Here is a 12,809-nt window from a genome sequence, read left to right on the forward strand (position 1 = left end):
ACAGAAATGGTGACCTGTGGTAAGTGTGTTGTAAGCTCTTCTTGGTCTAGAGACCTATGAACCAAAAAGTTGTTATGTGGCCCCACACTTCCAATTTACATTGGTAACAGATGAACCCAATAAGATAAACACAATAAACACTCTCAGTCAAAATGTGAGAAATAGAGGTACACAGAAACCATGGCTTCCTACAAATTCTGAAATCTCATGAAACAGTGTAGAGAGAATCCTTTATACCAGAGGTAAACCTGAATTCCATTCCCTGGAAATAGTGCTGCAGGATTTTTTTTTACCTCAATACCTGGGGTCCTTTGAAGAATGAATAGGTGGACACAAAATGAGCAGCAGGCGAAGTAGAGTATAAGATCAGAAAAGAAGAATAGTATGAGAGCTCTCTTTACAGAGAGAGGGCATTCGAAAGTGAATGCCCACCAACTATAGGCAGGGGTTCTTGTTTTATAAGGTTCTGGTTGTGAACTCCTCCCCACCCCTCTTTCCCCCTTGTCCTTCTTGCACCCTACCCTCGTTGGCTTTGTAGCTCTAGGTTCTTGGTTGTCCACTCCTGATTGGCTCATTTCCATTGTATGAGGGATGGTCTATTTCTTATTTTTAGTTAGATCTTTTGTCAAATTCCTGAGGGGAACATGAGGGAAGTAAATGGGGTGTGTTATATTCTTAAGATGAACTTTATTCCTGTGGGGGTTTGCTGCGGTCAGCTGCTCCCAGCATTGTTTCAACATATGTGTTTTTCCCCACCTGGGCACCTCAGGTCCTAATCTTTCCCTCTCTGCCTACTGAATCCTATCTTTTCCTATCATAGTAGTCCCCAATTCTATTTTTCGTAGCTCTTGCTTTTACCGTCTAAGAGGTACTTGCTTTTATATTATCCTCGTGGACCACACTTGAAGGTTATATTAGAGAAATCACCTATTTGTAAGGCTGGAAACTTTCTTAACCTGCTACCTTCCATAGAGGCCTAAAGGGTTTTTTGTTTTGTTTTGTTTTATTTTGTTTTGTTTGTTTTCATGTATTTTTCATTTTTTTCTAACTATAGCCGGTATTACTCTAAGCTGCAACACTTTTGTCAATTCAGTTTTCTCATTTGATTTCAATTAATTCTGTCAGAAGGCATGCATACAATTTTTTTTTTAATCTCTCTCTTTTTACCTCCCCATTTTCTGTATGTAATTGCAGGTACTTTGGGTACATAGACTCTCAATTTTATTAGAGTGTCTTTGAAAAGCTTAAAAAATTGATGACGTGGTAAAATAATTCTTTCAAACGTTTTAACAATAAGGTTAAAGCATTCACTTAACGTCGCTTTTGCCCTGAGGCTTTCTTTTATGGCACTACACTGGATTTCATCTTTGTCCCAAAGCTGTCTTCATGACAGCAAGTTTAATTGGTGAGAAGCATTTTCATTTTTAATACTGACATTTGAGGAATGAATAAACTATTTTATATTAATTACATTTACAAAAACAGAGCTCTTTTTTTTCTTGTAATGTTCTACACAATCAGGTAATGAAAGTCAACTCCCACCCAATAATTTGCCTCAAAACTTATTTGCCCACTGGTTCAACTTTATTAAATGCATTTTTATTCCTTCCAAGTTATCACAGGTAATATTTTCACCAAATGTTTCACTACTATGAAATGTAAGCATTCACCAAATATAAGTAACCATTTTGCAATTTCTTATAACAGTTTCCTTGTTATCTCCCACTCAGTGGCAAAGCTAATATTTTTTGGTTATTATAATACATCATTTGTAAATACCAAATCCTGTTTTAAGAATTTGTTGCTGCAAAAATAACCTGTGTAATAAACAACTTCAAATATCACAAGGATAAACAAGTATTTATATTTCACTCATGGATCTGCAAAAGACTAGTCAGTCAGCCAATCAAGACTGGAATCAGGTGGGATTCTATGCTTTGGCTTTATATTAATTGGTCTTGGCTTAGTTTTTGACTAGGGTTTAGAACCACTCCGCAAGAATTTTTGTAACTCAGGAGTAAAATACAAACAATTTGAGTAAATAATGAGCAAAAAATATGAATGGACATTGAACCAAAGATGATATACAAGTGGTTAATAGGCACATGAAAAGATGCTCACTATCATTAGTCATCAGGCAAAGACAAATTGAAATCACCATGAGATATTACCAATACTACAATGGCTAACATTTAAAAAGTATGACTAACATTTAAAAAGTATGACCAGGTATTAATGGAATTCTCATATAATTCTGGTGAAAATATAAAAATGGACAACTCATTTAACAGTTTGTCAGTTTTTGTTTTTGTTTTTCCCAAGACCTGCTGGCACTTTTTAAAATGTTTTAATTTATTTTTGAGAGAGAAAGAGACAGAAAACAAGTGGGGGAAGGACAGAGAGAGAGAAAGGGAGACAGAATCTGAAGCAGGCTCCAGGCTCTGAACTGTCAGCACAGAGCCCGACCCAGGGCTTGAACTCACAGACGGCAAGATCATGACCTGAGCTGAAGTCAGATGCTCAACTGACTGAGCTACCCAGGCACCCCTTGGCAGTTTCCTATAGTTAAATATGCAGTTAATTCTTTGAACTAGCAGTTGTATGATGGACGTTCTAAACCTTGCTGACACTGGCCTCACAAGAGCTTTCTGTGCATACCTCTTCTCAACTTTGCCTTCAGGCTGTAATGTTTGTAGTGTGACTTCAGTCATGATGGAAATATTTGCACTATGGCAATCAGCAAATACTACAAATCAAAGTTTTCTCCTCCCACGGCCATCTAGAAAGCTTGTTGTTACATTTATCATCATGCCTCCGCAGCAATTCCACACCTAAGCATTTGGCTGAGAAATGAAAACAAATTCATAGAGACTGTACACAAATATTTATAGCAGCATTACTAATAATATCCAACTTGCAAAGAACCTAAATGTCCATCAACAAGTGAATGGATGAACAAAATGTGGCATAGTATTCTGCAGTAATAAATGGCATAGTGTAATGGCTTAGTACTTAGCAGTAATAAATAATGGCTGCAGGTACATGCAACACCAAGTGTAAACCTAATATCATTATCCAAAATAGAAAATCCAGACACTGAGACTACATACTGTATGTGTCTACTTATATGGCATTCTAGTAAAGTTCAAATTATAGGAATAAAAATCAGAGTAATGGTTGGTAAGTTCTAGGGCTGTGTGTGAAAAAAAATCACTACAAAGTGTCCTCAGAACTTTTTGAGGTGAATTAAATATTCCCTATCTTGATTTATAGGCCATTTACAAGCCTCTGAACATTTGTTAAAGCTCATCAAACTCTACTCTTCAAATGATGATTTTGTTACGAGATTGTATTTGGGTTAATTTTTTTCTTTTTTAATGTAACACACTCTAAGCTTGGAAATCTAAACAATGAATTTGTGTTCTATACCTTAAACAATTCTAAATTCTCCACTGGTGAAACAAAATGGTAAACAGAGGAAATTAGGCAATTTACAATAAGGAATTGAAGAAATTAACTCAACTCTTTGAAAGTTAAATGCTATCTGAAAATATAATCATTTCTGAATATGCTTATTAATATACAGAAAAGATTTTCATTCTGTGTGTCCTTTTTATGGATATTTTTGAGTATGCATGAATTGCCTCTTGATTTGATTTTTGCCAAAACAGAACTCTGTAATATTGGGAAAAACTTTAATTATTAAAATGGATTTTTAGGAAGACCTGCATGTTAGGGAACCTGGGTGACTCAGTCGGTTAAGAGTCCGACTTTGGCTCAGGTCATGACCTCGCAGTTTGTGGTTTTGAGCCCTGTGTTGGGCTCTGTGCTGACAGCTCAGAGCCTGGAGCCTGCTTCAGATTCTGTGTCTTGCTCACTCTCTGCCCCTCCCCTAGTCGTATTCTGTCTCTCTCTGTCTCTCAACAATAAATAAATGTTAAAAAATTAAAAAACAAAACAAAACAAAAATAGTATTCCTAGATTCATATTCTCCTTGTTAAGTATACAAAGTGTCATTTAAAAGATTACTACTGGACATAAAATATTTCCAATAACATATTTTTGAAAGTGGCTCTTATATTTCATACTTTAACATATATAATAGGCATAAAAAAACTCTCTCAACCATGAAAGATAATTGCTCTCGATCTATTATTAAATTATCAACCATGTACGGTCATTAATACAGAATCAGCATAATGGTGTTTATTTACTTTTCCAATGATGACTACTGAAAATGTAAGTATTCAGCAAAAAGCATAGTAATTAGGTATGAAATTGTTGATATTAGTGCCTTTTATATAGTTATATTATTGGAAATGTGCTATCCAAATCTCAAGTTAGCAATGCAATTCTGCAGAGTCTGATATAGTCTGAATAAAATATAGCCTAAAATAAAAATATAACAGTCTCAGAAAAATCTAATCTATAAATTTCTCTTAGTGTACGATGCTTTTGTATTCCATAGATACCTCAGTTTGTTCAGTTTTTATATAACTGTTTAATTTGGCTGCAGTACTAGTTATCTAGACTAATCTTTAAGTTGACAAGAACTAAAAATGTGAAAGAAATGTAAAATGCCTCCTTCTTAGATGATGGGAAAGTGACAATATAGAATGGAATTATCAAACCAAAATCAAATAGGGGTAGAACTTACTAGGTCACCTAAGCATCAACGGCATTTTTGTTATGAAGAAGTTTGTAAAATCTGTCATTTTTTAATGTAAACATTTGTATTGATATATACGCAAAGACAAGTTAAATATTTTTTTTGAAATGGATAGTTTGTTGAATGTCCACAAAGTCAACACTCCCACGTAACCAAAATACAGATAAAGAAACGCTACATTACTAAAATATGAGAAGCCCTCCCCTACCATGTATCAGTCACTACCCAGCCTACCCTTCCAAGGGCAAACTTTGTCCTGAATTCTAACACCGTACATTAGTTTTACTTACTGTTAACATTTACATAGAAAAATTTAGTAAGCACTCTTTCTTTCTCTGACTTATTTTATGTGATGATACTTTTGCCACATGTGTTTATAGTTTGTTCATTCTACTTGCTGAAGAGTATTCAGTTATGTAGCTATACCACCATCCCTTTATCCATTCCACTGAAATGGCATTTAGGTTATTTCCAGTTTTCACACCCTGGGAATAATGTTGCTATGAGAATTATTGTATAGATTATTTGGTAGAAGTGAATGTTTATGTGTGTATAAATGAAATAGATGTTCTTAGTACTGCATATATTTACTTTTAGTAGGCAGCATCAAGCAGTTTTCCAAAATGTTTGAGTGATTTTTTACTCCTACTAGTAATGCATGAGGGTTTGAGCTGTCCACAGTGGGTATTGACTTTTTCATAATAGTGACTATCCTAAATAATTCTACTTTCGAGAGGGATTTAATTTTAATGATGTGAAGGTGGGGAAAAAGGAAAAGACAGAGTGGTTATTACCAAGGAACTTTGGAACATACATAAAAAGAAAGATCAACACCTATTCTTTACTCACTTGTTTTACTAATATTTCTTATGCACCAACTATATGTCATAAACCATTTGGGGAGCTAAAGAATTATTAGTAAAATAATAGACAAAATATTTCCACTGTAGTGGCTTGCATTCTAGTGGAAATGTCCATATAAAACAGGTGAACTGAATAAATATCTACCTACCTACCAATATATGAAGAGACATATGTGTTTACAGGTGTTGTATAATTCCTAGAATAGTAAGATAGAAACAGAAGGTAGAAGAGAGCTTATCAGGGGATAGGGGAGAGGAAATGGGGAGTTATTGTTTGATGGGCACAGAGTTTCAGTTTGGAATGATTAGAAATTTCTTGAGATATATAGCAGTAATGGTTGCACAAGAGTGTGAATATATTTAGTATCACATATATACAGTTAAAAATGGTAAATTTTATGTTTATATTTTGCCATAATTTGAAAAAAATAGTAGCAACTTTAGAATTTAGCTATAGGATTTATCTTCTCCATATCGAAGAGAATCTTCATATCTCAAAGAGTTACATTTATTTAGTGTTTACAATCTGCCAAATGTTCGATTAAGTACTGTGATATCTAACTTAACCCTGAACAACCTTATGAGAAATGTGCTGTTTTCACTGTTTTGTTACCATTGAGTAAACTGAAGACAGAGGAGGAAAACTGATTTTTCTCAAGTTCACGCTATAGTTACGTGAGGACCAGGATTTTATAATTCTTCTCTGAACAGTTACATTATATTGTCCCATTCCCCTTCTCAAACTTCAGTACCATTTACTCACACAACCTTGTAAGTATCCACAGGCCCAACATATTCTGAGTCACAGATCAATTCTGAAAATAGACTCAAAAAGACTGAAGATTTTGTTACATTCTTAGCTTTTTATAAAATTTATTCTTATGGCATCCTTCACCCCATGAGAACTTAAAGGCATAGGATTTTAATCCCAACAGACCAACAGCTTGTTCTGTTTATTCTTGTTACCTTGGGCGGTCTTTGTAATCACCCAGTTCTAAACCCCAAAATCCAATCTCTAAAATGATGGTAATACTTACTCAGAGTTCTGTAAATCATTTAGTGTAGTTCCTGTCATCTTCTGTTAGGAACTCTACAAATGATAGCTAAAACAACCTGTGAAGAATATTATTCATTTCTCGAGTATCCTTCTATTTTGATTGGAACATCGGTTGACACATAGGAGCTAAGTAAATGTTGTGGCTTAACTGTACGAATTTCACTAGCTCACAGTGAAATGATTCTACCACTTCTATCCAGACAGAAAAGATGGGCTGATTTTTCAGTCCATCATCACCTACACTCTGTTTAAGGGGCTTATCATGTGCATATAATAAATGTATGAACTAAAAATAATTGAATCCGCTAGACCAAAAGATGACAAAATATAGTTGTAATAATCAAAAGTTCCTGCCAGTTGGATAATATCTTAAATACCAGGACAATTTTGCAGCTTCAACTGGAGAAAGCACTTCGGGACTAGAGGAATAATATATGAGACAAAAGAGGAGTTTTACTCGATACAAAACTGTCTTGAATTTGGGTATTTTACATTTGCTCTTTAATTGAATAGAAACTGACACTTTTTTAAGGAAAACAAATAAAGAGACATTCATTAACATTTTTATCTAAAAACAGTTTGGGAATATAATCCAGTGCCCTCTTTTGATTGTTATTTTTACTAAGAACAAGTGAACTATGTGTTCCTTTTGTAAAGCTTAGATTGCTTTTTAATCACCAGAAGATTTTAAATAAAGTGAATTATTTTTCTTATTACAAAAGCAATATATGTTCATTGTTGAAAAAGAGAAAAGAGTAGGGAATAATAAAAAATCAAATATAATCCCATTATCTGGTGGCAGGAACTATTAATAGGTTAGCGTGTTCCCTTTGATATTTTTCTAAGTTTCAACATTTTAATATCAACTAATAGAATCATATTATTTGTATTCTCAATTTCTATATAATACTATAGTGTAAACAATTGGCCTAGGCCATTATTTTCTTAATGTGATGTTTCATAGCTGCATAAAATTCTATTGTATAAAAGTGCCATAAAAGTGATGAGGGCTAGAAAGGTGTTTTGTTATGTTAATGAGTGACTTTGGGACTCACCTGAGGGTACCGGCTGGTGGCCAGAAGAACCAACCACACCTTTAGAGTCCTTAGAGGGTTGGAACTTTCAGTCCCACCTCTAGCATCTGGAAAAAGCACTGAGAAAGCATGAATGTATAGAAGAAAACCAAAAGTAAACATGCAAACAATACTTTCTCTTTAAATCAATACCATTTTTAACCTAAAAGTTCACTTAAAGATTATAATGTTTAAATTTAGCATTTGTTGGGAGTTCACATTTATATTATTACACTTTTCCCCCAAGAGTATAAAGCCTTCTATTTTACCTGGCATTTGTTTCATTACATGTGAACAATGACCCTTCAAAGTATGGTAGGAGAAGATAGGATTCAGTAGGCCGAGAGGGAAAGATGGGACCTGAGGTCCCTGGGTGGGGAAAAACACCTATTTTAGAACAATGCTGGGAGTGTCTGACCACAGCAAACCCTCTCAGATGTAAGGTTCCTCTTAAGAATGTAACAGACTCCACCTACTCCACCCTCATGTTTCCCTCAGGACTTTGACAAAAGACCTAAGTATGGCCATAGACCAGTCCTCATACAATGAAAAAGAGCCAGTCAGGAATGGATAACCCAGCACCCAGAGCTATCAAGTCAATAAGGGTAGGACCTGAGAAGGAACAAGGGGGAAGGGAAAAGGGAGGGTCACCAGAACCTTATAACAAGGACCCTCTCTGTAAAGAGAACTTTCCTATTATTCTTCCTTTCTGATCTTATACTCTAATAGACTTTTGCATACTGCTCATTTTGTGTCGGCCTCTTCATTTCTTCAAAGTGGTGAGACAGTGAATCCCGGGTATTATGGAATCCTGCAATAAAAGGAAAGAACCCACATGCAAAATATCATATATAGAGTTATAAAATTGGGGATTATAAAAAAAGAAAAAGATATTTCTTTGACAAGAGTAGAGGCAACATTGCTAAACTGAATATTCTTTAGTGAGAAATGGCAAAGTTGGTGTTTCATTTCCTTTTTTCCTTCCATGCCTTCATCCTTCTGTCCTCTTCTGGACTTTTTTTTTTTTTTTTTTTTTTTTTGGTAGCTGTATGTCCATATTTATTTCTATTAAGACATTATTATCTTTCTTTGTATCCTTTTGGACTCATTTCTTTTTCTCCTACTGGCTGTCTTTTTACTATGATTTTTAAATACTCACAAATACAGTGTTTTGATTAGCTTTTGCTTCTCTTGTTAGCTTTCAGACTATAACAAGCTTGCTTTCTGTCTATCCCTTTTGCTGCTGATGCTGCCTGTCATAGTTGCTACTTCATCCTTTCCCTCTCTTGGTCCATTCCTAAGACTCCACCTTTGACATTTTTACCAATAGCTTCAGTGATACAGAAAATGTGTTTGTAAATGTCTTTCTCTGGATATTGTCTATTCCATGAGAGAGACTATGCCCTTGAAACTTATAAAAGCTAGTTTCCCAGCAAAGCTACTAGGAGAGTTGTCCCTCAATCATATGGTCAAGCAGACTATATGTAATATTGTTTGTTTCTAGTCTTTGAAGACCATTGTTTACCATCAATGATGCAAACAGCAGGAAACATAAAAGTAAATTATATTTTTGGATATAGAAGCATAACCTTGGCATTTAATTCTTCAATGTGACTACTGCCCCCAAACATAAAAATGGGGAGCCTTCACAGATTCAGCTGTTAGAATCTTAAGATGTAGTGTAGACATAGTAACTGTTGGAAACACATTCATTATATTTAGACATTTTATTTTATTTCTGTTGCAGTTAATAAGAACAGAAAAATTGAAACCAAGCATTCTATGTGAAAGGACTGACACCTGATAATTTTGGTTTTCTGGTACTGTTTTCCCAAGGACAGGTAACATTTTTGCAAAAAATAAGCAAAGTCAATACCAAAATGACAGGAAGTCTGGAAAGAAGCTAAACGTACTCACCTGTCATGGGAGATCATCAAGAGAGACTTCATGAAAGAATTTTAGAGCTGGGGAGAAATCCAATGACCAATATGTTCAATGCTTTGATTTGCATATGAGGAAAACAAGACCAAGAGTCATCAAAAAATACTTAGAAATGTTAGAATTAACAACTACAGCATCCAAATTTTATCATAGCTCACTTTATTTTTTTAATTTTTTTTAATGTTTATTTATTTTTGAGAGAGTCAGAATGTGAGCAGTGCAGGGGCAGAGAGAGAGGGAGACATAGAATCTGAAGCAGGCTTCAGGCTCTGAGCCATTAGTACAGAGCCCGACGCAGGGTTCCAACTCAGGAACTGTGAGATCATGACCTCAGCTGAAGTCAGACGCTCAACCGACTGAGTCACCCAGGCACTCTATCACTTTATTTTTTTTAATGTTTATTTATTTATTTTGAGAGAGAGAGAGAGAGAGAGAGAGGGAGAGAGAGAGAGAGAGGTAGAGAAAGAGAGAGAGAGAATGAGAGCGAGAAAGGGAGAGGCAGAGAGAAAGGAGACAGAGAATCCCAAGCAGGATCCTGGCTGTCAGCTTGATTTCAGGAACCCTCAGATCATGACCTGAGCTGAAATCAAGACTCCAACATGTAACTGACTGAGCTATCCAGGCACCCCAATTATAGCTCCCTTTTTCCTAGCTTGGATTTAGAATTGATTCTTGAAAGGCCCTCACAGCCACCAGGGGTTCCACAACCTGGTTGCATATTAGAACCACTTCAGGATCTATGTGTGATTGGCCCTACTTCCTGAAATTGTTGTTGTGGAGTGAGACCAATGTATCCATGTATTTCAAAAGCTCTCTGTGTTTCTCTAAAATTTACATGGGTGGCTCAGTTGGTTAAGCATCTGACTCTTGATTTTAGCTCAGGTCATGATCTCATGGTTTGTGAGTTTGAGCCCTGGGTCAGGCTCTGCACAGACAGCACAGACCCTGCTTGGGATTGTCTGTCTCTATCTTTCTCTGCCTCTCCCCGGTATGTGCATGCACACGTGCTAGCTCTCAAAAATAAATAAATAAACATTAAAATAAAATTTAGAGTTAAGTTTCCATAGTCAAAGCACCTGAAGTCTTTTCATACCCCAACTGTCATCAATTTAGAATTAGTGATCTGTTAGGTCAAGGTTGATAGTATTTCATAATGTTTGTAATCATTAATATATATTTTTTGTGTGTAGACAACACTAATTCATCTAGATTTACTAGATTTTACTTTTTAAAATCTCTCTCTAAAATCTATTATCTGTTTGGCTCATTTATTTACATCAGACTGTTATATGCTAAATGAAATTCAAAATATTTATCAGCTGATAAAATTCTATGGTGAGTGAGGCCGGAAGGAGCAATCCCACACAAACAGCTTTCTGCCTCTGTTCATAAGCAACACTGCTTTTTCTTCCAATAGATTACAAAGATATATCAAAACAATTTGCCAATAAAGTGTACCTGAATGATATAATGTTGGCATATGGCCAAATTATATTGAGAAACTAAATTTGGTTGAGAAAATTATTATTCCCCAACCTTGAAACCTTTACAGACCATTGAACACTAAAATAGGGCAATATTTCTTTAAAATAGCTAACAACAGTAGGTAAAGTTAAATAATATATCCTCCATCAGCTCAAGGAAAAATAAGTCTACTTTGTCAATTCACTTCAAGGAAATAGTTTAATTATGTTTCCACTATAGCTGTCCTTTTTGAAGCTTATCATGAGAAAAGAAATTAGCTATAAAGCCCAAAGCTAAGTATCTCCTTAGAGTCCTAAAATATATAAACATGGATACAAGAATCAGTGAGATTACTTTTCTGATCCAAATTATTTTTCAAAAATCACAAAATGCCTTTGTATTCCAAACTTTAGTAAACTTTCCAATAAAGATCTATTTTCAAGCAATAAAATGCACAGGTCCTGTGTTCAGTTTGGTGACACTGACAGTTTCATACCCCCATCCATCTATCATGCAAAACAACATATAAACTATTTGCATCACTCCAGAATTTCCTCAATATATCTTTAGAGTTACTTTCTCCACCCTGGTGTACCCAGTGGTGGCAACTTTCTAACCTCTATCACCGCTAATTAATTTTACTTGTTTTCTCATGTTTGGCTTCCTTCATTCAAAATTATGCCTTACAGTCGTGAGGTTCATTAATCAGAAATTCATTCTTCTATATCAGTTGATAGTATTTCTTTGTATGGCTGAACCATACACATCTGGCCATTTTCCTGGTAATGTTTTGTTCTGTTTTGTCTTTGCTTGTTTAGTGCCTAGCAGCATGAATAATACTTCTATGAATATACTTGCACAAGACTTTTTATGAGCATGCTTTTTCACGGGGATTAATTGCAGAGTACGGTGTAAATACATATCCAAAAGAAACTGCTGAAGTCTTCTCCAAAGTGTAGTGCCCTTTCCACATTCCCAGCTGTGATATATGAGGATTCCATTTGCTTTACAACCTCACTAACAGTTGGTGTTGCACATCTTTTTGATTTTAGCCCTTATGTTTGGTGTCACGCCAGGGAAAACTTAAGAACTGCTATAATGTGCTATGTGTCTGTCTCTTCATTCAGGCATTTTTCTGCAGTTAGCTATTTCCATGCAGCTTTGTCTGTTGGAATTGGAACACATTAGAATGTAATATATTTATTAAGTAAATTATTACCTAAATACATAATTACTTTTGGTAGGATAAAATTAATTCTTTTTGTGCATAGCTATTCTTTTTGAAATTTCCGACAACTATTTGAGTGGGCTATAAATATTTCTGATTTTATCATGTGGATACGTATTTTTCTCCTCTAGTTGTCCACAGCTCTTATTTAGTTGCTACCTCAGTTACTGTGTACTAAAATATTAAAATGAGCATACATCTTCAGAAATGAAATATGTATTTTGGAATATTCCTTTGCTCTTAACACACAGGATGCTAATACACTAATAATAATGACTGAAGCAAATTATTGTCAAAGCTGGTTCAGTTCCCTTAGCAGATACAATTTTGCTCTTAGGACTATTCACAAGTGTGCTATAAAAGACTTTTCCCTTGGTGCACTTCTATTTCTTCACTTTGCCTTCTGCCCCCAACTGTAATATTTTCTAGTGACCTCAACTGGTGAATATGCTTTGGGAAGTTGTTTTTCTCTGTATGTTCAGTGGGTTCTGTATTTAACATGTTGGCCTTTTCC

Source organism: Prionailurus viverrinus, chromosome A1, assembly GCF_022837055.1.
Source record: "Prionailurus viverrinus isolate Anna chromosome A1, UM_Priviv_1.0, whole genome shotgun sequence".
Classification (NCBI taxonomy): Eukaryota; Metazoa; Chordata; class Mammalia; order Carnivora; family Felidae; genus Prionailurus; species Prionailurus viverrinus.